Source organism: Molothrus ater, chromosome 33, assembly GCF_012460135.2.
Source record: "Molothrus ater isolate BHLD 08-10-18 breed brown headed cowbird chromosome 33, BPBGC_Mater_1.1, whole genome shotgun sequence".
Lineage (NCBI taxonomy): Eukaryota > Metazoa > Chordata > Aves > Passeriformes > Icteridae > Molothrus > Molothrus ater.
In genome coordinates this window covers 1,018,257-1,042,065 of record NC_071660.1, presented here as the reverse complement: position 1 = coordinate 1,042,065, position 23,809 = coordinate 1,018,257, and the positions used below count along the sequence as shown (strand labels likewise).

At 44.8% G+C, this 23,809-nt stretch overlaps 1 long non-coding RNA gene across 2 annotated transcripts; it reads right to left on the bottom strand.

The window, feature by feature from the left end:
- Positions 1-337: 337 nt before the first annotated feature.
- Positions 338-23,560, bottom strand: LOC118700785 (uncharacterized). Of its 2 annotated transcripts, XR_004982340.1 has the most exons (3): positions 23,264-23,560; positions 9,501-9,613; positions 338-1,159 (listed from the first exon to the last, which is right to left on the bottom strand). It is a non-coding gene; the product is annotated as an uncharacterized LOC118700785 (long non-coding RNA). The 2 variants fall into 2 exon arrangements; XR_004982339.2 differs by lacking the exon at positions 23,264-23,560 and having other exon boundaries at positions 9,501-12,881.
- Positions 23,561-23,809: the final 249 nt, after the last annotated feature.

Sequence of the window (23,809 nt, the reverse complement as noted above, 5' to 3'; positions counted from 1 at the left end):
AGTGTCCCCCATCCCGGTGTCACCCCCTTTTTTCTGCCCTCAGAGCTCCTGAGCCAGTGGCAGCTGCAGCCCCTTCCCGTGGCCTTGCACCTGACTGGGACCTCCTGTGATTGCGCAGGGAGGATTGGGGCTGTGACTGAGCAGGGAGGGTGGGGGCCAGGGAACACTGGGTGCTGTGGGTCTGCCCAGCAACTGGTGAGTCATCAGAACTGCTCTCTCTGATTGGCTGATTCTTGTTCATTGCATTCTCTTGTTGCCTGTGGAGAGGCCTGGGAGTTGAGAGAAGGAATGGGACAAATCCCACCCCGAGCACTGGCACAGGGAGAACAGACCCAGCCTGGGCACAGGGAGTGAATTTATTACCGACCAAATCACATCAGGACAAAGAGAAGGGAAAGGAATCTCTCCAACATCTTCCCCCCACCTAGGGAGGTTAATGATGATGGAGAGATGGGGACATCTGAGTTTAGATCAGAAGCCAATTTTATTGAGTATGCCAGGGATTTATATGGGGTTTTACTTGTATGGTAGTTATATAGGGCTCCATTTTTTGTAACAATTTCCCATTGGTTATACATTCTTCAGGACATCAGGTCACCTGGTAACATTATCTTATCACTAAGTTTCACATCTTGTTTCTTGGTCCCCTCTTGCCCAGGGAGCCTTAATCTGTGTCTGTCCCTCCCACAGTTTCTTCTCAATCAGGCCTAAGATATCAGACCCCTTCATCAGTTCCACTGTACTTTTTGTTTTTCCCCATACCTCCCCCTATCCATTCAAACAAAAATACACTCTTAAGTGACTTGTCTATTAATTTTGTCACGCACTGTAAAATACAAGGAATAACCATAACAATACATAATACAATGCCTAATACATAGAAGCCTATTTTAACTAAATTTTTTATCCATCCACCAAGTCTCCAATCCCCCAGAAGTTTTCCTAGCCCTGTAAACCCTGATACCACTGGGTAATCTTAACCATTTTCCCAAGGACATAAGTCTGTTAGAGGTTAAACAGGCGCTGGTGTGGTGGTGAGGTCCTATTCACAAGGGTTCTCCGCCAATGTTGGTGTTCAAGGTGAATCTTCAGGTGATGCACTCAAAGATTCTTACAAACGGCTTCACATTCTTTGCTGGAATCCACTCGGGACCATTCTCTGTGGAGACACAAGCAAAACCTCTACCCCAGGTGGCCTAAGGATAAGGCCCCAATATCTTACCAGATTCTGGATCCTTCACTTATGCAGGGGTTTCTTTCCTTTTGTTGCAATTGTGAATCATGATTAAAATGCCAAACAATCGGTGGGTTGGGGTCCATCAAAGAACAATTCAAAAAGTTGATCACATAAAGGGCTTTCTGCAGTCTCTTGGCAGGGTTCCATCTCTGACCCCCCTTTGTGTTGTACCAAGAGATGTTTGAGGGAGCCATGAGCCTGTGACAGATTGGCCTGTTGGGGAATGAGGAATACCTGTTTTGTGCATAATTCCCCAGAAGGCAAAAGAGTTAGCAACTCGACGGGAAATATAAACTGGGCCATTGCCTGTCTTCACTTCAGATGTATACCAAGAGTGGCAAAAGCAGCAGTGAAGTGTCTAGAGACATCGTAAGCTGTTTTCCCTGAATGGGCAGATGCAAAAAGAGCACCAGAAAAGGTATCAATAGAGGAATGAATGTATTTTAAATGACCAAATTCAGTAAAAATGGGTAACGTCTGATGCCAGACTTGAAGGCTCTGAAGCCCTCTGGGATTAATACTTCCTGCAATAGAGAGAAAAGAACACCTTTGGCAATCAGGACAAACAGCAATAATTCTTGAAGCTTAGGCTTTACTAATGCCAAAGTGCCAAATCAAAGTGACACCATTTTGGTGAAAAAACAAATGGATCAATTTAGGCTGTTCTATCTCATTAGGCAGAACAGATTGTTGTACAGGCATTGTTAAAAGGCCAGCTTGCCTGTTCCCTTCAGCTAAAAATCTGGGACGGTCTGTATGTGAACAAATATGCATAACAAAGTAAGGAAATGTTCAATTTTCTAAGGAAAAAACAAGGAGCTGCAACCAATAAAATTGTTGTGAATTTTCAACTCTTTCTAAACTGATGCTTTGGTTCTCATCACTATTCCTGCAACATAAGCTGAATCTGTAAGCAGATTAAAAGGAACAGAAAATTTTTGAAAAGCTCTGACAACAGCAGCAAGTTCAACAATTGGGGGGGACCACTCAGATATGGATAAATCTGCTCTCCATTAGACCCACTAGAAGAGGGGTCTCTCCATACTACCACAGATTTCTGAGAGTGACCAGAACCATCTGTGAATACTGTTAAGGCTTGAAGTGGAACCTCACTCCTCTTGGGTTTCTCTGTCAATTGAAAAAAATATAAAAGCTTAAAAAAAGCTTTTAAAAGCTGTTAAAACAACTCATGTTTTGGAGGACGTATTGAGATTTGTCCACTGAATTCAGGAAGGGCCATCTGAAGAACCTCTGATTCCTGAAATATCCAATTCAAATAAAAGGTGGTTAAAGGTAGGAAAACAGTGGAAAATTCCCCTCCTGCAAGAGAAACGAGTCTCTGTCAGGCCTTAACAACCAGTTGGGCCATCATTTCATGTTGGGTACTGATGGTTTTAGTAATTTGGGGTGTAAGTAAATCCATTCAGTGATAAGCAAAGAGTCTGGTGCATTGGGGTCCCATTGAAACATCAAGGCATGGGCTGTTTTGCTGGATGCAAGATTATTAAAAAGAAAAGCAGCTCAGGTGCCCAGTGTGCAGCTTGTAGGTTTATTATGACATCAGCTGGGCATTGCAGCGCCTGCTGAACTTGAAATGTAAGTTGTCTAGGTGATAAAAGGTCTGAATCTCCTTTTAATCATTCAAACAAAGGACTTTTAGCTTTGTATTTGAATTCCCTAACAAGGAGTGCACCCAGTTGATTGTTCCCAAACATTTTTGTGCATCATGTAAGGTGCAAATATTTGTCTGAATTTGAAGAGCTTGGGGAGAAATTGAAGAGACCCCAATATTTGCACCACCCCAAATACCTCCACGAAGGATGTTTTTGTACCTTTTGGGAGCTATGCAAAGCCCTGCCTGATTTACAGCTTTGGTGACAAGGGCTAACTAAGGCTTTCTCCATGACTTCCTGTTGTTCAGCTGTTACAAAAATATCATCCATAGAATGGTGCAAAAGAACATTAGGCATTTGTTGATGAACAGAATTGAGGACCTGGCTGTAAGGCCTCTGTGTCCTCCCTAGCTGCATTATTTTTCAAAGATCATGGAGTAAGCGCCATTTGCCAGTTTGTTTTTTGATAACAAACATGAGAGAATTCCAAGGATGGTTAGAAAGGACAAAATGCTCTTTCTGGAGTTGTTGTTGGAGCAACTCTGTTAATACACAAAGTTTTTGCAATGGTAGGGGCCATTGATCCACCCAAACAATTTTCCCTGTTTTCCAGGTTAGTTTTAAAGTGTTGCTCTCCAACGGCCCCCTTTAAAAAGCTGATTGAATCCTAAAGCCCCATTGGGAGAGAACATCCCCCACCACGGTACCATTGGTACTGGTAATACAAACAGTATGATTGAGCACGGTGTCCCTCGGGCCCTTTGATCTGTATCCAGTGGTGGGTTTGACAGCTGCGGCTGCTTCCTTCAATGCCTGAAAGTGCCTGGAGCACTTTAGCAAGGGACCACTGTGAGGGCCATTTGGCTTGAGAGATAACTAACTTCAACCCCTGTGTCTATGAGGCTGTCAAGTGTTATCTTTTGCCCTTTTAATGTCAGGGTACACCAGCATGTGGGGTATTGTTCTAGTATAGGTTGTACCCAACATATTTGGGGTGTTCCAGTAGACCCAAATCCCCTTTTTCACATTATGTCTGTAAAAGGTATGCTCATGGTTTGGGGCAATAAAATCAGTTGAGCTATTCAAGTTCCTTGGGGAACAGTGAAAGGCAGTTGGAGTGTCCAGGCCATGATCATAATCTCATTATCAGAGTCTATAACCCCAAGGAGAACAAAAAGTCCCATCAAAGAGGTGGATGACCAACCTAAAAACAATGCATGCATACGCTGCCTGGATGGTCCTAAAACTCCTGTGGGAAGCAAATGAACTGATGACTTAAGTAACGTTAATGTGATGGAGGTTGCCAGGTCCAGTCCGGTGCTCCCTGCTGTGGATGGTTTTAAATTGGCGATGGTCAGGCAAAGGCTGCTTGTGGCAGCTGGGCAGGGGCTTGCTGTGGTCTGCTCTGAGGCATCAGCTGGGGCATTTGTGTCTGTGCATCGTGCCATCCTGCACTTCAGCTCCTGTTTCCCAATATCAAATACTCTTCAAAATCCACGACTTGGAACATTGTTGATTAGCATAATGCCTTCCATTACGGCACCGAGGGCAAATACTAGGAGCTTTGGATCTGGCCTCCCCCTTTCCAAAGCACTCCTTTTTCAAATGCCCAGATTTCCTGACCCTGAAGCACGTTCAGGGGTCCCCTGGCATAGTCTTCAAAGCTGCAAAGGTGTCACTGTTGAGTCAGTCACAACACAAAGCAGAGACTAGAAGCAGTCTCAGATGGCAACTCTTTATTATCGAACATGGCTGACCTTTTATACACTTTCTAATAGTTTATACTACTTCTACCCTAACTATTGGCCACAATAAATCAACATAACATCATTAGTAATAAGTTACAGTGACTTCAGCTTTCTAAAAATACTTAGTCCAGCTGCAAAGTTCTCTTCTTACCTTTCTTCAGTTCCTCACTCCTCTTGGTGTCCTTGGTTACAGCCTTGGAGAGAGCTCCTTATCAGCTTCTTCTTGCTTCTCAGCTTTCTTCTCACTCCTTTAGCTAACAGGCCTTCTGTTAGCCCCTTCCACAATTCCTCCTTTTTTGTTTTTGAACTGTAAATACAACTGCTATGGATTTTTGCAGGGCCCTTTGCAAAAATCCAAGCAGACAGGAGAAACACAAAACAACAATCACAACCATCAACAAAATTAACATTCCCATTCTTAATACAATCATTCCTGTCCTTCATCTATAAGTGTTTTTAAATTTCTTAACTATTTTATCCTATAAAGTTATATGTCTAATACTCAAACCTTAAACTATAACCACTCCTAAGTTCTCAAAAGGAGATGCAGGAATACTAGAACAAAAATTCCAAAAACCTGCATTGTTCTGATCAGCAAACCAAAATCATACCCTTTAATTACTATGAATGCACACTGATGAAATACATGTCCTGATATATGGCCTTAGCTAGTGTCATCTGCACATTCTGCTTCAGCTACAGAACATCCATCCTGTCCCTTCCTGTGAGCTCCAGATAAGGTTGAACACAGCGAGGAGGAATCCATCGAGGACCATTATCTGTCAAAACACAAGCACAACCCCTTTCCCAGGTTATTAGTTCCTCTGGACCAGACCACATACCAGTAATTAAATCCTTGACCCATACCTTGACATTTCAACAGAAATCTGGTTGCTTAGAATTCAAAGAGGGAAAATGGTAAAAGATTGGAGATAACTGTGAGTCAGGTAGGGGACGCAAAAAGTTTAACACATAAACAGCTTTCTCTAATCTCACTTGAGGTGACTCCTGTTGCATTCCCCCTTTTTGTTTTTGAACCTGATGTTTAAGAAGACCATGAGCCCTTTCAATGATTGCTTGGCCTGTGGGGACGTGTGGAATGCCTGTTGAATGCTCAATGCCCCAAGCACGAAAGAATGCTTGCATTTTCTGTGAAGCATATGCTAGGCCATTTAACGTTTTACATGACATGGAACACCTAGAATAGAAAAGGCATGATAAAAATGACAAATAACATCACGAGTTTTTTCTCCTGTGAATGCTAAAGCAACCATTGCATGAGAAAAGGTATCAACTGTGACATAAATATACTTAAAGTGACCAAATTCTGGCATTTTAGTAACATCAGTTTGCCATTCCTCTAAAGCAGAAAGACCCCTAGGGTTGGTACCATAATACTGAGTGACACGAGTCATGTGACAGTCAGGACAAGAAGAAAGAATTGATTTTGCTTCACCAGCAGACAATTTAAATTGCTGCTGTAAAGCTTGAGCACTCTGATGAAAAATTTGATGAGATAAAATTGTCTGCTGCAACACATTAGGTACAGTCTTGATTGCAGCAGCAACTACAGAGAATCTTCATAGGCATTGCCTTCAACAAAAAATCCAGGTAATGATGTATGCTACAAATATGCATGATGAAGTAAGGATCTTTTCGAGTGCCAATAACTGTCCATAACTTCACTAACATGATAAACAACGGTTTCTCTTTAATATTATTCAAGACTGCTTGATCTAAATGCTTAACCAAATTGGCAAAATAAATGGAATCAGTAACTATATTTACAGAATCAGGAAATAAAGTAAAAGCCAAAAGAACAGCACAAAGTTCAACCAATTGAGGAGATCTTTGATGAATCTTTGTCTCATATCGGCAGCGATCATCCTTTTTCCAGGCCACAGCTGCTTTTCCCGTTTTCCCGGATCCATCTGTAAAAACTATTATACCTTCCACTGGAACAGGGGAACAAATTTGTTTCCCTTCAAAAGGAATTCCTTTGGCCAGTTTTAGAACAGGATGAGAAGACAAATGGTATTTTATTTAGCCTGGAAAACAAGATAAGGCAGATTGCAACTCATTATTTTTTTGAAAGCACCATTCAAAATACCACTGTTGTACAGGTATCACAAAGGTCACAGGGTCATGTCCCAAAATCTTATGACAACGCCTGCGGCCTTTGATGATAATATCTGCAAAAAGCTCATAAAGTCCTGGAGCTGTTTTCCGAGATCTGAAAGATCAAAATATCCATTCCAGAATATGCAGTTGATCTTCCCAATTATCACTCCATTGACACGGTATTCCACATGGTATTTCATGGTCCTTCAAAATAAACAATTTAACACCAACATAGGTATCTATTCTGTTAACAAATTTGTGTGCTAGGGCTAATTCAATTTCTTCTAGGGTCTTTTTTGCTGCTGGAGTAAATTGCCTCTCATCAGTAGAGGAAGTGATGCCTGACAGCAAATCAAACAATGGCTGCATCTGATGATTAGTTATGCCTAAATATGAATGAATCCAACCTATTAAACCAACCAATTTCTGTACATCAGTAGCAGTTTTAACATCAATGTCTCACTTCACAGGTTGAGGAATAACTTGAGTGTTAGTCACCAACATGCCTAGATATTTCCAAGGCATGTGTTCCTGCACTTTCTCTGGGGCAATGATCAGACCAAAAGCTTTCAAATTTGTCACAGCACATTGTTTAAGAGCTGATAACTGTTATCAGATGCCAACAAGATATCATCCATGTAATGATAAGAGTAGCAGTTTTTAAATTGCTCCCGCACTTTTGACAAGGCCTGTGCCACAAATCATTGGCAAATAGCTGGCGACTTTTCATGTCTTGGGGAAGTACCCTCCATTGATATCTTTTATTGGGTTCAGCATGATTTATGGAAGGCACAGTAAAAGCACATTTTTCTTTGTCTTGCTCAGCCAATGGAATAGTGAAGAAACAATCTTTCAAACCAATGACAACTATTTGCCATTCCTGTGGAATCATTGTAGGTGTAGGAAGGCCTGGTTGTAAAGCTCCCATTGTTGCCATTACAGCACTTATCTGCCATAAATCATGTAAAAGTCTCCATTTTCCCAATTTCTTTTTTTATTACAAAAACAGAGGTATTCCAGGGGCTGAATGATTCTTCAATATTTCCTGCTTGAAATTGTTCTGTGACTAATTCTTGCAGGGCAGTAAGCTTTTCGGTAGTAAGGGGCCACTGGCCAACCCAGACAGGTTCATCTGTCAACCATATCAAGGCTACAACTGGACGTTCATTGCCCTGCATCACAGTGGCCCCTATTAAAAATCCGTATTTTAACACCCCATTGAGATAAACAATGTCGTCCCCACAAACTTTGAGGAGCATCGGCAACATAGAGTCTGATGTTAGCTTGTTGGCCATCAGGATGTTTCACATTAATTACAATGGCTGACAAACCACCTGTTGTAGCACCACCCAACCCCAGAAGTCCAAAACTTGCATGAGTGAGAGGCCACGATTGAGGCCAGCAAAGTCACAAGAGAATTGTGACATCTGCTCCAGTGTCAATCAAGGCTGTTAATGATATGGTTCCTGGATGACATCCACTGGCAGTGAGGATGCATGTCTTTTCTGGACAGCTCTCCGTAACTTTCTCAGCCCAGAACACTTGAGGTACCCCTGTTGATCCAAAACTTCCTGTGCCGCGACTTCGGTCCACTGTATTCAGAACAGAACTCACAAAAGGTACAATTTGAGCAATGCAAGTTCCTTTCTGAATAGTGACAGGAGGGTCATCAATGGATACCATAGCATGAATCTGTCCTAAATAATCAGCATCAATAAGTCCTAGATGCACATGAATAACTTTTAATTATAGTACTTGATCTTCCTATCAAAAATGCACTCAATCCCTGTCCTATTCAACCATAGGAATCGAGGGGCACTTTGCACATTTCTTTTGTCAGAATGGTTACTGTGTCAGCGGTGGGTATATCAATCCCTGCAGACCCACTTGTTGCCCCTGAGTATTGTTCACAAATGTTTAGCTTTGCAGTGCTGGGGAGGCCCATATTTGCTGCTGTGGTTCTTGGGGTATTTGTTTTCCCACATGCCCATTCGCGCTCTTCTTCCTGTTTCCCTGCAATAGCTGACCATTTGCATGATATTTACTCCTGCATTGTTTAGCATAGTGCCCAAATTTAGCACAGCAATTGCACACAACATTGCTGTTTGCGCTTGGCTTAGATGTTATTTTCTGGGTATTACACTGTGCCATTACTTGCCCTTGCTGTCCACAATTATAGCATTTCGATGAAGGTCTTAGAACTGCAGCAAGAGCTGCTATTTTATGCTCTACTGAACCAACTTTTGAGCAAGCAGTAATCATTTGAGGCAATGTGGGTTCTCCAGGTAAACTGTCAATAATCTTTCTGCAGTCTGAGTTTGCATTTTCTTTAGCCAAATGTATACAGAATTTGTGTCCCAAAGATTCATCATCTACCTGTTTTTCAATAGCTGCAGCAAGCTCTTCCACAAATTGCAAAAATGGTTCTCTCATCCCTTGTTGTATAGTATCATATCTCTGTTTTGGAGCTGCCATTTCCATTGATTTAATTAAAGCACTCGTGCCAATTTGCTGAGCTTGTGCCAAAATTGAAGGATCCCACCTTGCCTGTGAATCTGGGTTAGCAAAAGGTCCAGTGCCCAGTAGGGCATCAACACCCACAGCATGATGAGGGTCGTGTTGAGGCAACTGCATATTTGTTACAGCTGTCTGCTCAGCCACTTGCCTCAAAGTTTCTTGAAATACACCGTATTGTACTGGCTGGAATGAAATAGTAGCAATATGCATGATGTCATAAGGTGCAAGCATAACTGCATTAATTACACATATTAATTGCATTACCTCTGAGGAATTAATGCCATACTGAGCCACTTTGGATTGGAGATCTTGCACAACCTTCCAGGCAAAGACGTGATGACTGTCATCCTGCCCTGTTCCAGGAGCTGCTTTAAAACCTGGAAAAGCCATAGATAGGGTTATCACAGGCAACATTTGCATTAGCACTGTTCTCCTGAGGTACTCTTGGAGCACCTAATCTTTCTATCATGTCCCAATTCTTTTCTTCAGCTGCTTTCTTCCTAACAAATTCCCAAAACTCCTGAGTGTCCAGGTTTAGAGCAAATTTGGGAGAGAATCCCCCAAAGGAGCTCCAGTAGGAAAGCAGATCCAATCTGCTCTTCTCCCCCCAACTGGTCTGGGAGAAAATACCTCCTTGGAGAAAGGTGGAAAAAACCTGTCTATTAAACAATAAAACCTTAACAATATCAAACAATAAAATCTCTTGCCACTCCAAAAGAAATGACAAACTGAGAAAGTCCCTCCCCGGGTTGCAGCTCAGCTCACTCTGTCTCTGATCAGTCCCTCCGGTGCTGGAAATGTTGCAGGCCAGGCCCGGCCTGGTGGGCCACAGATGCAGCTGCCCGTGCTCCCCTGGGTGTTCAGTCCAGAGCAGGTTTCAAGAGCTCCAAGGAAAAGGGAAAAAAACAAAAGTCCCCACAGTAGGGAACTTCTTTGCCTCAGCTAGCTAAAACTAACTAAAAGCAAAAGAGAGCTCTGTCCCACTGTCTGTCCATCCACAGACAACAACAGTCCAGGAGCAGAAATGTGGAGGAGTGAGTACGGTGTCTGAAAAAAAACTGCTGCTTCTTCTCTCCCGCTGCTTCACTCTCTGGAACACTCTTAAAGGTGCAAAACTTATTATTCAACATCATATAAGGTGCAAAACTTATTATTCAGCATAACATAATTGGGGATAAAAGCGTCATATAGTCAACCCAGGACACTGAGGCTGTCAAGGAAGCCCAGTTACTTGACGTGGGGGCAAAGTCCATGGGGCAGTAGGGCTACAGCTATTAGAAGGTGACCTGTCAATAGTTCCCAGCCCCAACTCTGATGTTACTGCGGGAGACTCATCACTTGATTCGCTGTCGCTGTCACTGTCAGGTAACGGAGGATACGACCTTGCAGATTGTTCAGGCAGCTCAGAGGGGAGCGAAGGGGCAGATGGCTGGGCTAGAGCAGAGGGAAGCAGGGGGGCAGAAGACTGGGTTTCTCTCTCTGCTAAAGACATTTCAGCTACCTGGTGCAGTGGTGTGGTGTATACAGACACCATTGCGAGCTGCTGCGCAGCTGTGACATAAAGAGGTTTAGGAGTCTGAGAAGGAGATACTATGGCAGTTTGCCCAGAAGCTTTGGCAGCTTTCCCAGAAGCTTTGGCATCCAGCCCAGAAGCTCTGGCAGCTTTCCTGGAAGCTTTGGTAGCCTGCCTGGTAACTTGCATGGCACCTGCACCTTCTTCAAGGATAGATTCACCAAGTTCCCCATCAGAGGCCCCCTCTGCCTCATCCCCTTCATCAGTTTCTGTTATCAACCCCGATTCTTCATCCACGTCCTGCTCTGTTTGTTCTCGCTCGGTTTTCCATTCCTTTAATGCCTCAAAAAGCAATCCCCAGGTAACAGCTAGATCAACAACAGTTTTATCACCCACTCAGATGACTTCCTACAGTCTGTCCCCGACTTTTTCCCATGCTTTAACACTAAATGCTGTGTCAGGATCAGTGCCAAAATCCTGTGATTTAGCCCACAGCAATATACTACGAAGGGCATAGTCTGAAGTATTAATTCCCTTATTTCTTAACAAAACTTTCCATGTAGCCAAACAGTCTCTTCTTCATTAGATAAATTATTTCCCATTATTACTAGTTGGTGGCTCACCTACTTCCAGGTGTCTTGATAGGAGAAAATCAGGTCTGGACTTCCCTGTGGCTTCCACCCGCCATTCTCAGCTGCACCAACGCCGCCTCCCCCACTACATCCCAGTGAGTCACATTTGCCAGTCGCAATGACCCCGTTTGGGTCCAGATCAAGTATGTTCTTAAGGGTGTTGAATCACATCAGGGTCACCAGATGTCACTGTCAAGGCAGTCATGACACAAGGCAGAGACCACAAGCAGTCTCAGATGGCAACTCTTTATTATCGAACATGGCTGACCTTTTATACACTTTCTAATTGTTTATACTTCTTCTACCCTAACTATTGGCCACAATAAATCAACATAACATCATTGGTAATAAGTTACAGTGACTTTAACTGACTTTCTAAAAATACTTCATCCAGCTGCAGAGTTCTCTTCTTATCTTTCTTCAATTCCTCACTTCTCTTGGTCTCCTTAGTTACAGCCTTGGAGAGAGCTCCTTATCAACTTCTTGCTTCTTACCTTTCTTCTCACTCCTTTAGCTAACAGGCCCGCTGTTGGCCCCTTCCACACAAAGGCATTTGCTATACCAGCCCCCACAGTAAGCTTCATTAGTAACGGTTGCCCTATGCTGAAGGCACACAGGTGGTTACATGCCTCTATCATTTACAGCAGGGTGGATTCCTCCTTAGACAAGGACTTCAGAAGTTTTTTACAATTCTCATTAGCATTTTCAGCAGCTAATTTTGAAAGCAACACCTCTCTGGCAATGTCATTGTCAATTTGTCTTTTAAGAGCTTGTTTCAAGCAGCCATTGAATTGCATATAAGGCTCCGCCAGTCCTTGCTTTACATAAGTAAATACTTTTTGGGGGGCTCACAGCATCAGGAACCTTTAAAAATGTGCTATGCACAGCTTCAGTAATACCCTCAAGGGCTTCACTAGGAATGTGGGTTTGCCCAACAGGGTCTGAGTGGCTTCCTTCTCCAGCCAGGTGGTCAGTCATGAGGGCTGCAATATTCTGGTTTGCATGTCCCACAAATTTCACAAGCAAAGCTTCTAACCCCTTTTTCCACTGAGTGTCTGTGGAGGCCGGTGGGCCTACAGAACAAAGGCCATTATAGACCTTTGGACAGACAGACAGACCCCAAGTTGGAGAAATCTCCCCTGTTCAGGGCAATTGAGCAGACCCTCTTCCAGGATGCTTTGTTGTATATGCAAATGTACCCAGTTCTACTTCCCTGGTTGGACTGTTGGCCTCTCCCTCCCTTTTTCCTTATATTTATGTCCTTGAATGTTCTCCCTTCCCTGCTTATCCATTGGCCCCATATTGCCTCAGTGTCCCACCCTCTTTACCCTATTGGTTGCCACCCCTTGTCTCCCCTCTGTACTGCCCTGAGCCCTCAGCCCATTGGCCCTGATGCTCTGCTCTGCCCCTCTTTTCCCCTGTATTTAAACCCAGACCTTCCACTGTTCTTTTTGTCTTTGTCTCTGGCCCCCTTTGTGCGTGGCTGGAATAAACCTCCTTCTCTGGTGTCCATACAAAGACCCTTCCCATTTCTTTGTCGTTGGTGATTCTACAAGTGTGTACTGCAGTGATTGTGTGTGTGTGTGTCTGTGTGTGTGCCTGTGCCACCGAGCGGCTTCATTACTGGAGACACTTCTGGAAGGTCACGGCTCCGCTGCCTCTCGCTCCACCACCAATGGGCTTGTGGCTTGTGAAGCTGGCAGCCTGAACAGGGACCTGTTCGGAGCATTCCTGGAGGTGTCTTCAGTAGCTTTTTTGCTACTGAAGTTAAGCCATGTTCAGAGCAGCCAATTCCCAGAGGAGACTCCTAAGTTTTATTGGGGGAATCGCACAGGTGACCGGCAATCTTCTGGAGGCGAGAAGATCGGTTGAAGCTGACAGACAACCTGGAGAGGTTTTGTTGACCCACTGTCATGTGAGTACTATATTTGGGAGTCACCCTTTTTTGTCTTTCCTTTGCCTTCTTTTCCTCTTGGATGTTGGGAGGAAGTGTGGGGATGGGAGCCAAACTGATCCACCCACACAGGGAAGTTTATACCCAAGTTAAAGGAATCCTTGTTGGAGAAAATTTTCATTTTTCAAAGGGAGATTTAAAATGTTTTATTCATTGATTGTTCAAGTATTTTCCTGATGTTATGAGGGAATTCATTCTAATGAGTTCTGGGACCATATAGGGAAAAGATTCTATGTTCTTCGAGTTAAAGGGGATCTTTCAGTGGGGAAATTTTATCCTTTGGCCTTATTGTTACGTCTGTAGAAAATGCTGGGAAACATTCGGGACCCCTGTTTAACACCCCTTCTCCCTGTTCCTCCCCTCACATCCCTAAACCCTCTTCCCTGCCTCAGGCAGGATTGGGAGATGGATCCTGCAGCAGGCACAGGGTTGCTGCCATCACCCTGACATCTCCCAGTGTCCTCTGTCCCCTCTCCAGGGCAGCACTGGCCATGCTGCCTTGGGCTCTCTCCTAACCCTCTTATCAATGCCCACATACCCAGTTCTACTACCCCCAGCTGTTCTCCCAGATGGTGCCAGGAATGTGGCCAGCCCCTCCATCTTGTCTTCTCCCTCTCCAAGTTTTTCTGCCCTTTCTCCACAAAATGGTGCTGACCCCACAAAGGCAATAGCCATTTTGTCACCTCCCTGTTCTGCCAAAAATGACGCCTCTGACCCTCCTCCCACTTTCTCTATTCCTGTAATCGTGCCCTGCCCCTCCCTTCTGTGTCAGGAAGTGTGTCCATGTTGGGACTTCCCCTCTCTATTGGGAATCCCTCCCCGTTGTGCACACCCCATCCCTACACCCTCTTCTCTTGACTCCTCTCCTGATGGTCCCTCCCATTCCCATTCCCACAACACTGGAGTCAGAAGTGGTGATGACAGCGACCAGAAGGAGCCCATATTGGCTTCCACAGCCGCCCACAAACAGGCAGATTCTGGCTGCCCCAAGAGGCTCCATGCAGTCATCAAGTGCCCTCCATCCTCCTCGGAGGATGAAAATAGGGATTCTGCAGACCCGGATTCCAGTCCTGAGTCTGAGGATCACTGGGCCAAGCTGCAGAGGGAAGCCACTGTGAGGGCTCAGAGCTCACCAAAAAGATTGTGGGCTTGCCAATTATATGTAAACACAGCAGAAGGGTGACTGCAATCAATTCCTGGGAGCCGATCCCCTATGGGGAATTGAAGGAGCTCTGCAAAGTGGCTAAGGAATATGGTTGGGGGTTGCATTTCTTAAAAAACTTTCTGGAAGCCACCTTCTCTTCCCGTGTCTTGGTCATGCATGAAAATAAAAATATCATGAATTGCCTACTCTCCCCGTGTCACAATCCGTCCTTACGAACGGGTTTCGTGATTGTTCGTGGATTTGATCTCAGGGTGCAAAAAACCGACACGGCACAGGGGGGTTTGCAGTGATAATCAAAACAAATGCACCTTTATTGAATAACCACAGCCAAATGTGTTGGGGAGGAATTGGGGAAAAAGGGAAAAATAAGGAAAAGAGGGAGGAAGAGAAAGGAAGGTATATAGCTACCAAACATAGAACAGCCAAGTCCTTTGATGTCCAGCCAATGGAGTTCACCAGGTCACGTCTGGGGAGATCTTGAAATCTCTCGCTAACTCAGAGGTTTTTATTATGATAACTCTATTGGAAATTGCGAGGCAGGGGGGGAAACAGATACAATAAAGAATAGATGTAACAGGTAGTCCATGTTCTCAGCAGTAAACGAGAGCCATTGTCTTCTTGGTCCAGCGGTCACAACCTGCAGGCAAACATCTCGCTTTGGTCAGCTTGCCTCCCCCACACACCTGCCCCGGGCTGGGGGTTTCAGTCCCAGTCCTTGGAAGGAGCAGAGGGGCCTTTTCACATGGGGGTTTCATGTCTCGGTCTTTGATGGAGAGGCTCCTTACATTTCAGTCTGTCTGTTACGGTGGTTGTAAAACAGGTGAGGGTCTTCTGTGGGGGACCACCCAAGACTCAGGAGAAGTCCAGCCAGGCTGAGAGGTGGGACAGCTTCCAAGGCTATTGCTGCAAAAAGGCAAGATGCCCCCTTCTTCTTTCATTGGGCTCAGTGTAGCATACAGCAAACAACACCTGTGAACAATAGCTTAGCACTGTGCTCAGGTCTCGGAGCCGTTGGCACGTAACTTTCTCCAACAGGGCCTGAAACTTCCGACAAGGGTCTTTTCTTCAGTGGTCCCCAATGACGATTGTGAGGCAGATGAGAGAAACTTTGGACAGAGTCTCACACCCCGGTCGAGTACATGCTGTGGGAGAGGCAGTAAAAAAGGCATCTCAAATCACTGGTGGACACATATTCAAAAGATGCCAACAAACCAAATTTAACCCTTGAACAAATGGCAGGAGAAGGTGACTTCCAGAAGCCACAAGACCAAGCAAAGGATTTACAAGAAGCTGCACTCGGTGACATCACCACTGCTGCAAAGACATCCCTGCTCCTCACTCTCGACAACACCCTACATACACAGAGCTTCACTAACATTAAACAAGGGCAAGTGAAATTTTCATGAAATTTGTAGACAGACTTAAAGTTGCACTTGAGTGACAAATAGAAGGCCCAGAGGCCAAGAAGGAAGTGCTAAATAAAATGGCCTTGGCAAAGGCAAACAATGAGTGCAAAACGATATTAAGACCCAGAACCTACAATCAACCAGATGGATGAGGCCTGTGACAAATTATCTTCCACTGAACACACTGTGGCAAGGGCAATCTCTAAGGGAGAGGGCCTTTTTAACATCCCAAGACGCTGCAAAATGTTTTAATTGTGGGGAACTGGGCCTTTTTTTTGAAGGACTGTCCAGAATACAAAATGCCTGAAGACCAGCAGCCACCAAAGGGGTGCCATTCATCACACTGTATGGATTGCAACAGACATTCTAACAACTGTTCTCAGTTTTGGTATCACCAGTAACCTCACCACAACCACCACCATTATCAGCCAAAAAACTTCCAACAGACTGCAGGGTGGGCCCGTGTGAAGACAGCAAATGGAAAGCTGTTTCACTGTACCCTCCCCACTATTCTGGAGGTCCAATACGTGGGAAATTCCTGCGGAGCTCTTCATACTCCGAACAACAGACCAGAGTCACCAAGGCTTTCCAGCAAGTTCAGGTCAGGACCTGGCACCAACTGGTGAGTGCTTTGTCTATACAATTTGATGACTCTGCTTTCTATCATATTCCCACCAGAAAATATGGACCCCTAGAGGGCCTGAGGGATGTGCTGGTAATAGGTAATTGTATTCATGGACCAAATGAAATACATATTATAGTGGAAGTGCAAAGTGTTGGGCCAACTGACGAAATCACAGTCACTTTCTGCTGCACAAAACCACCACACTTCCTGCACAGAGAGACTGTGATCGCCCAAGCCTTTTTATTGCCATTAAGCATAGACAATATCCCAGAGCACCCAATGGCATTCTGGGTTGAAATCATGGGCCAAGACAAGCCCCTTATAAAGTGCAGTCAGTTGAATAAAGGTAATAACATCCACCTACAAGGGATGGTGGACACAGGGGCCAACGTTACTATCATTACACAACCTCAATGGCCCCTGAACCAGGAGCTGACTCCTGTCACTGGAGTCACCTCAGTGATCGGAGGAGCCGCCATCTCCATGAGGAGCGAGCGTATTATCACAACAGAGGGACTGGAGGGCCAAACTGCCACCATCAGGCCATTTGTAGTCGGGGCACCCACCACCCTGTGGGCCAGGGACCTGTTGTCCCAGTGGGGAGCTTGACTTGATATTCCACCTCTGTCCCGGGATTTCTATTTGGGGCCACTGCAGAGTGCACCACCCCACAATCACCTGGAAGACTGACGCCCCACCGTGGGTGGATCAGTGGCCCCTCTCAACAGAGAAATTACATATCCTTGAGCTTCTTGTGGAGGAGCAGCTCTCCAAGGGCCACATCGTACCTTCCAACAGCCCTTGGAACTGCCCTGTCTTTGTTCTTAAAACACCTGGCAAGGACAGGTGGACGCTCCTCCATGATCTTTGTAAAATTAACGAGGTCATTGCAGTCTGGCCTCTCTCCCTTCATGCTTCCCCATGATTGGAGACTGGTGGTCATAGATATCAAAGGCCACTTTTTAAACACCCCTCTCTATCCTCGAGATGCTCCCAGATTCTCTTTTTCCATCCCCTCCCTGAACAGGCACATCTGAAGCGGTACCACTGGCGAGTCCCCCCACAAAGTGAGAAAAACTCACCCTCTGTGCCAGTGGTACATGGACAATGTCTTATCTCCCACCCAAAGGACCTTCCCAGATGCCATCATACTACATTATATGGATGACATTCCATCATGGTTTGAAAAGACAGGTGTCTGCTAAGGAAGGCAGGAGCTTCCTGTGAAATGGAAAATGTAATCTCCCTCCCTCTGAATTATTATAATTTAAATTAAAAAGCTCTCAAGCAAAGATATGGAATAAGAATAACAGTTCTTTGCTAGGAAAACTAAAAATACAAATGCAATAGTACAAACAAAAAACCCCACTGGCAGAGTCAGAATATGACCTGACACCCTGTGGGTCAGTGTCGTTATAGGGTATGACACAGTATAAAAGTACACGACTCCATCAAATGGGTGCAAGAGAGAAATTTATTAAACCAACGTAGCTTTTATAGTTCTTCCAGATATTTACACCCATCTAACACATATACAATGCCCATTGGCCATAAAAGAGAAACAAAGTGCCTAGTAGGCGACCAGGGAGCCACGTCACTCTGCGAGCCAGCCAGAGTCCATATCTCCCAACTTTCTCTCCTTCCTCTGGTCTCCATGGTAATGACCTTGGTTTTCCTTCAGGAGAGATATGGGGCTTCTCCTTATCTTCAGGAGGCCTTGCTAGCTCACAAGGACAGCACAGAATGTCTTTCCCAAAGGTCAGGATGGTGGTAGCAGTCCAATTAAATGGAGGCTGCAGTGCTCCTGCAGTGACAGGTGGGGTTTTGTTGAAGCAGTGATCCTGTAGAAGGGTGGAGTTTTCCTCTGAAGGTCCAGTGGTGGCGTAGATGGGCCTGGACTTCCTCTGGGAATGCAGTGGAAAAGAAAGCTGCTCCTCTGGGAATCCAGTGGGAAAAGGCTGTCTCTCTTCTTCCAAATGTCAAATTATGTCCAGGTAGGAATACTTGGCTCCTCCCTCTGGCCGGAGCATCTCACAATGGGATGATGAATTTTTTATCAGTCATGCAGTGACACTCAAGGGCCCAATAACAGAAGATATCTCCCAGAGGGGGGATTGTTGAGGAAGAGATAAAGTAAGCTGCTCTAAGAGACGGTCCAAAGTTTCCCTCATTTGCCTCACAACCGTCACAAGGACAGAGAGGAAGACCCTGAAGACCCTGGCTGGAGTTCTGGCCTGGTTGGGGTGGATGCTGGCCAAGTGATTGTTTGCAGCTGTGCTTGCTGTGCCCCCACGTTACAACTGCTTCGAGCAGGGGCTGACAGGGAGCGGCTTGCTCTGTACACTTACACCTGCTTCACGATCCCCGCTCATCACAATGGCCCATGAATTTCCCCACCTCTTGGCCAGATGAACTTTCTGGGGTAACTCTGGTGATCCCCCCATAGAAGATCCCTCATCTGCCTCACAAGTGCTGTAAGGGAAGCCTCCTCCCAAGGACTGAGACTGAGACCCTTAAAATTCTAACACAGGGGCACTGGCCTGACTGAAGTGGGATGTTTGCCAAGTGTTGCCTGCAGGTGTGTTTGCTGGACCAAGACTGGTTTCTCATAGACACCAATCCTGAAAACAATGGGTCTCGCTCACTGCTGAGATTGATTTGTCTGGTTTTGGAACATGGACTGTCTTACTCATTTTCAATAGACTTATTCTCCATTGTCTTTTATCTGTTCTCCCCTTGGTGGATGACTATAAAAGACCCCTGAGTTAACCAAAGATTTTGAGATTCTCCCCAACGTGACAAGATGGATCTATTGGCTGGACCACGAGGATTTTGTCTCTCCGTTGGTAGCTATTCCCACCCCGGTCTTTTTCTCTCTCCCTCTATCCTTTATCTCCTTTCTAATCTTTCTATCGCATTTGCTGTGGGCACTCAATAAAGGTGCATTTCTTTTGATTAAGACTGAAATCCCCTCTGTGTTGTTTTTGCACTCTGAGATCAGTTAATGAACCATCACAACCCCACTTGTACGAGTGGATCGTGACATTAAATTGCCATCATGAACAGGATTCTGACAGACAGAGGGGTTTGCAGGGTTGTGTGTAGTCTGTAACAGGGGAAGGATGTTTCTCTCCAGCCGCACCGAGCCTGACACCCTGAAAGGGGTGAGCGGTTGTCTAGAAAGCAAGGGAGGGTGACTTGAATTTCCCACAAATTGCACACGCCTAGGTGAAAAGCACCCCCATACTCAATTGAGGGCTCTGCCTTCAGAATTTCACAAAAGATCTCTTAGTGCAAAAAGGGAAACTGTTTTTGTGTATGTGTGAATCTGGACTGTCTGGGAAGTGAAGGGACTACTTGAAGTAACTGAGTAGAACCTCCCAGGCACACTTACTCTCTTCACCCACCCAGGGAAGCAAGGGAAACACAGCAGAGGCTGTGTGGTTGTGTACCTTAAGTCTACACCTCCCTGTCATGGGTTTGGTCCCTTCACAAAATGACGGAAAACCTCAGCGCAAAAGTTAAAGCTGAATTTTATTCTCTCCTAGCCAAACACAATGCCAAACCTTCTCCCGGAGGAGAAGAACGGGCACAAAGTAACTGATTTAATTTGGAAAATGTTATTGATAGAGTATGTTCTTTACAACATGAAATAAAATTTAAACTGGGCAAAAATAAAACTATTCTCTGCTCAGTTTTGGGAGCTTGTCTCACAGCAGCTATAAAAACTCTCTTAAAGTGAAGAAGTGAGGAAAAAGCTATAATGGACTCCCTTCAAAGCCTAGTTGAAATTTGGAAAAACAATTAAATGAAGAAAGGAATGAGATCCATCTGTTACGAGCTGCCCTTAGAGAGGAACATGTTAAGAATTCACTGAATGCTGATTCCTCAACACAGGCAGAGGAAAAGAAACTCCTCACATTAAACAGATTTATCTCCATAAGGAACTAGAGGCAGTAAAAAAACTGTGGAGAAAATTGCTGCCCTCATTTGAGACCCCTGGATAAAACAGAATATAATTATATTAATGATGAAGATTTTGAACCACATATCACAACTAAACAAATACCATTCAGCACTACCAAATTGGCTAAGCTGAAGAAAGAATTTGGGCGCCTCCCACAAGAATCGGAGACAGAATATGTCTTCCAAGTGTCCCTCACTGGTGGAGATCAAATTAAATTAACTGAGCAGGAGGCCAGTGGGTACTGGGGACATGGAGTTTTCTTAACAACAGGAGATGAGCGTGACACATGGTCCCTGACACAATGTGTGCCTTTCTGGGCCGGGGGAATTAATCCTTTGGAAAGGGGAGACCCTTTAGCTATAGTCAGTGCCCCTGACCAGCTTTTGGAAGGCGCCCACAAAGCCACCTGCCTGCAAATGATTCATGAAAAAGGTTGATTCCTGGTTTTCAGTCACCAGTGCAATTACCTGTAAAGCCTGAAATTATGACTCCTTTAATTTGAGGGCTTCCTAAACCTACAGCAATTACTTTACAGAAAACCATAATGGCCTTGGGTCCCATAGAGAGACTAGATAGATTCCTTGGTAACCCCACTGACCAAACTGGATCTACTGATCCTGGTTTCACTCCATACTCCATCCCCTCACAGCCCCCAGCTTCTCAATCTGATTCACCTGCCAGTAGCCGTAAAATTTGGACATGGAGTGAGGTTGCAGTAGATTTGATTAATTACAGTAGATGAGATGGACCTGTAAAAACCCTGGAGGAGAAATCAGAAAAAACAAACGGTGTTTGGTTTATCAGGGCTCCTCATGGTGAAAATTTAGGGAAGGGAAAACAGATCTCTAACTGCCAACGTTGGTGGTTGTTGGAAGTTAAAAGGGGGGTCCCCAGAGAGGTGATGGATGGTTTGCCCCTTGATAAATTACAGAAAATAATAACTAATTGGCACTATCAGAAACCGAATTTATCAGTTCAACCCAGTGCACCCCTCCCTTCTCAGAATCCAGCCAGTGAGCCAAAAGAAACCCTCTCCCAGCCTCTCCCTCAGAATTTAGGATGTGAGCCAAAGCAAACACAGAACCAGAGAAACTAGGCTCTCCATCCCTTGTAGGTGAGCAAAGGGCTGGAGCATGGATGTATCTGAGAATGCTCACTAAACATAAATCAGGAGATATACTGATCACAGCTATCACAGGCCTCAAACAGGCACTTGTAACCTTTCTGATTGACACTGGGGCACAAATCTCTGCACTAACAAAAAGGATGCCCAGAAGTGTAGAATTGTTCCAACAAAGAAATAATGTTGTGTTTTAAACATCCTAGGAACTACAGAATCTATGAATGTGGCCTTAATAAAACTCACGCTCCATGGAGAGGAGTGTGGGAAAGACATTCTGTGCTGTCCTTGTGAGCTGTCAGGGCCTCCTGAAGATAAGGAGAAGCCCCATATCTCTCCTGAAGGAAAACCAAGGTCATTACCATGGAGACCAGAGGAAGGAGAGAAAGTTGGGAGATATGGACTCTGGCTGGCTCCCAGAGTGTCGCGGCTCCCTGGTCGCCTGCTGGGAACTTTGTTTCTCTTTTATCACCAATGGGCATTGTATATGTGTTAGATGGGTGTAAATATCTGGAAGTACTATAAAAGCTATGTTGGTTTAATAAATTTCTCTCTTGCACCCATTTGATGGAGTCGTGTATTATTGTACTGTGTTGTGCTCTATAACGACAGAGGAGAATGAATTAGTTCTCAAAATGGTAATTGGGGATATTCCAAACAATTAGGGATGGATATTCTTGCTGGGAGGCAGTGGGAAGATTCTGAGGGATTCCTGTGGTCATTTGGTGTGCCATGTCTTAACATTAGACTGCTCCAAGCTGCATCCTCCTCACTGTCTAGCAAAATTACACATGTAAAACAATACCCTCTACATTCTGGTGCCAAAGAGGGCATCAAACCAGTTATACAGGACTTGTGAGACCAAGGAGTGATAGTCAATACCCATTCTCTTTTCAACTTGCCAGTGTGGCCAGTTTGGAAACCCAATGAGAAGTGGAGGCTGACAGTAGACTTCTGCAGGCTTAATGCCAACACAGACCCTCTTACAGCAGCGGTCCCAAATTTGGCTGAATTAATGACATCAATTCAAGAAAAAGTTCACTCAATCATGGCAACTATAGATGTCAAAGACATGTTTTTTATGATACAGCCAGAAGATATGGACCGATTTGCCTTCACATGGGAAGGACAGCAATACACTTTCACTAGGCTTCCCCAAGGCTACAAACACTCCCCCACTTTGGCCCACCCTACTTTAGCCCAGGAATTAGAAAAAATACCCAAACCTGACAACGTAGCTGTTTATAAATACATGATGATATCCTTGTGGGAGGAGATTAAATAGAAGCAGTGGGAGATACCCAACAAAAAATAATCTCCCATTTAGAAAGTTTTGGTTTGCAAATTCCCCCAGAGAAAATTCAAAAGCCTTCTCAGGAAGAGAAGTTTTTGGGAATTTGCTGGAAAGGAGGTATGACATGTATTCCACCTGATATCCTAACCTCTTTAGATCAGATCAAAATGCCTGAATCCAGGAAAGATCTCCTGCAAGCTCTAGGATTATTAGTGCTCTGGAGAAAGCATTCCAGATCTTTCAATAATTGCTAGGCCCCTTCATGACTTGCTGAGGAAAGGGGTGAAATGGGATTGGACTCCTTCTCAGGAGGAAGCATTGCAATTGCTGATTTTTGAAGCAACAGCTCACCAAGCACTGGACTCTGTCCATCCCACAGATCCCTTTCAGCTGGAATGGGGATTTGCCTCCTCAGGGCTGTCAGTACACATTTGGCAGCGGGGTCCTTAGGGTCCGATGCGGCCTCCTGGTTTCCATTCCCATGGTTTCAAAGATACTGAGAAAAGATACACTACCTGGGAAAAAGGATTGTTTGTGGTTAGCTTAGCTTTCATAGAAGTGGAAAAAATTGCACGACAACAACCAGTTGCCTTGAGAGGCCCTTTCAAAGTTATTAAGACAGTCACTACTGGGACCTCCCCCCCCACCCCCACCGACAGGGTGGCCCAAAGTGCCTCAGTTGCAAACTGGTATGCTCAGATTGAACATTACTGTAACATTTTCTCAATAACAGAAGATGCTGTAAAAAATTTAGCGATCCAAGAAACTGAGAACTTGGGCAGCAGCCATGACAAACCTGCCTCTGTAATTAAAACATCCCCTCCTTTCTCCACCAAACGATCAGAAAATTCTTGGTTCCCTGATGCCCCTGCTAAACGGGAGGGGAAGGTGTGGAGA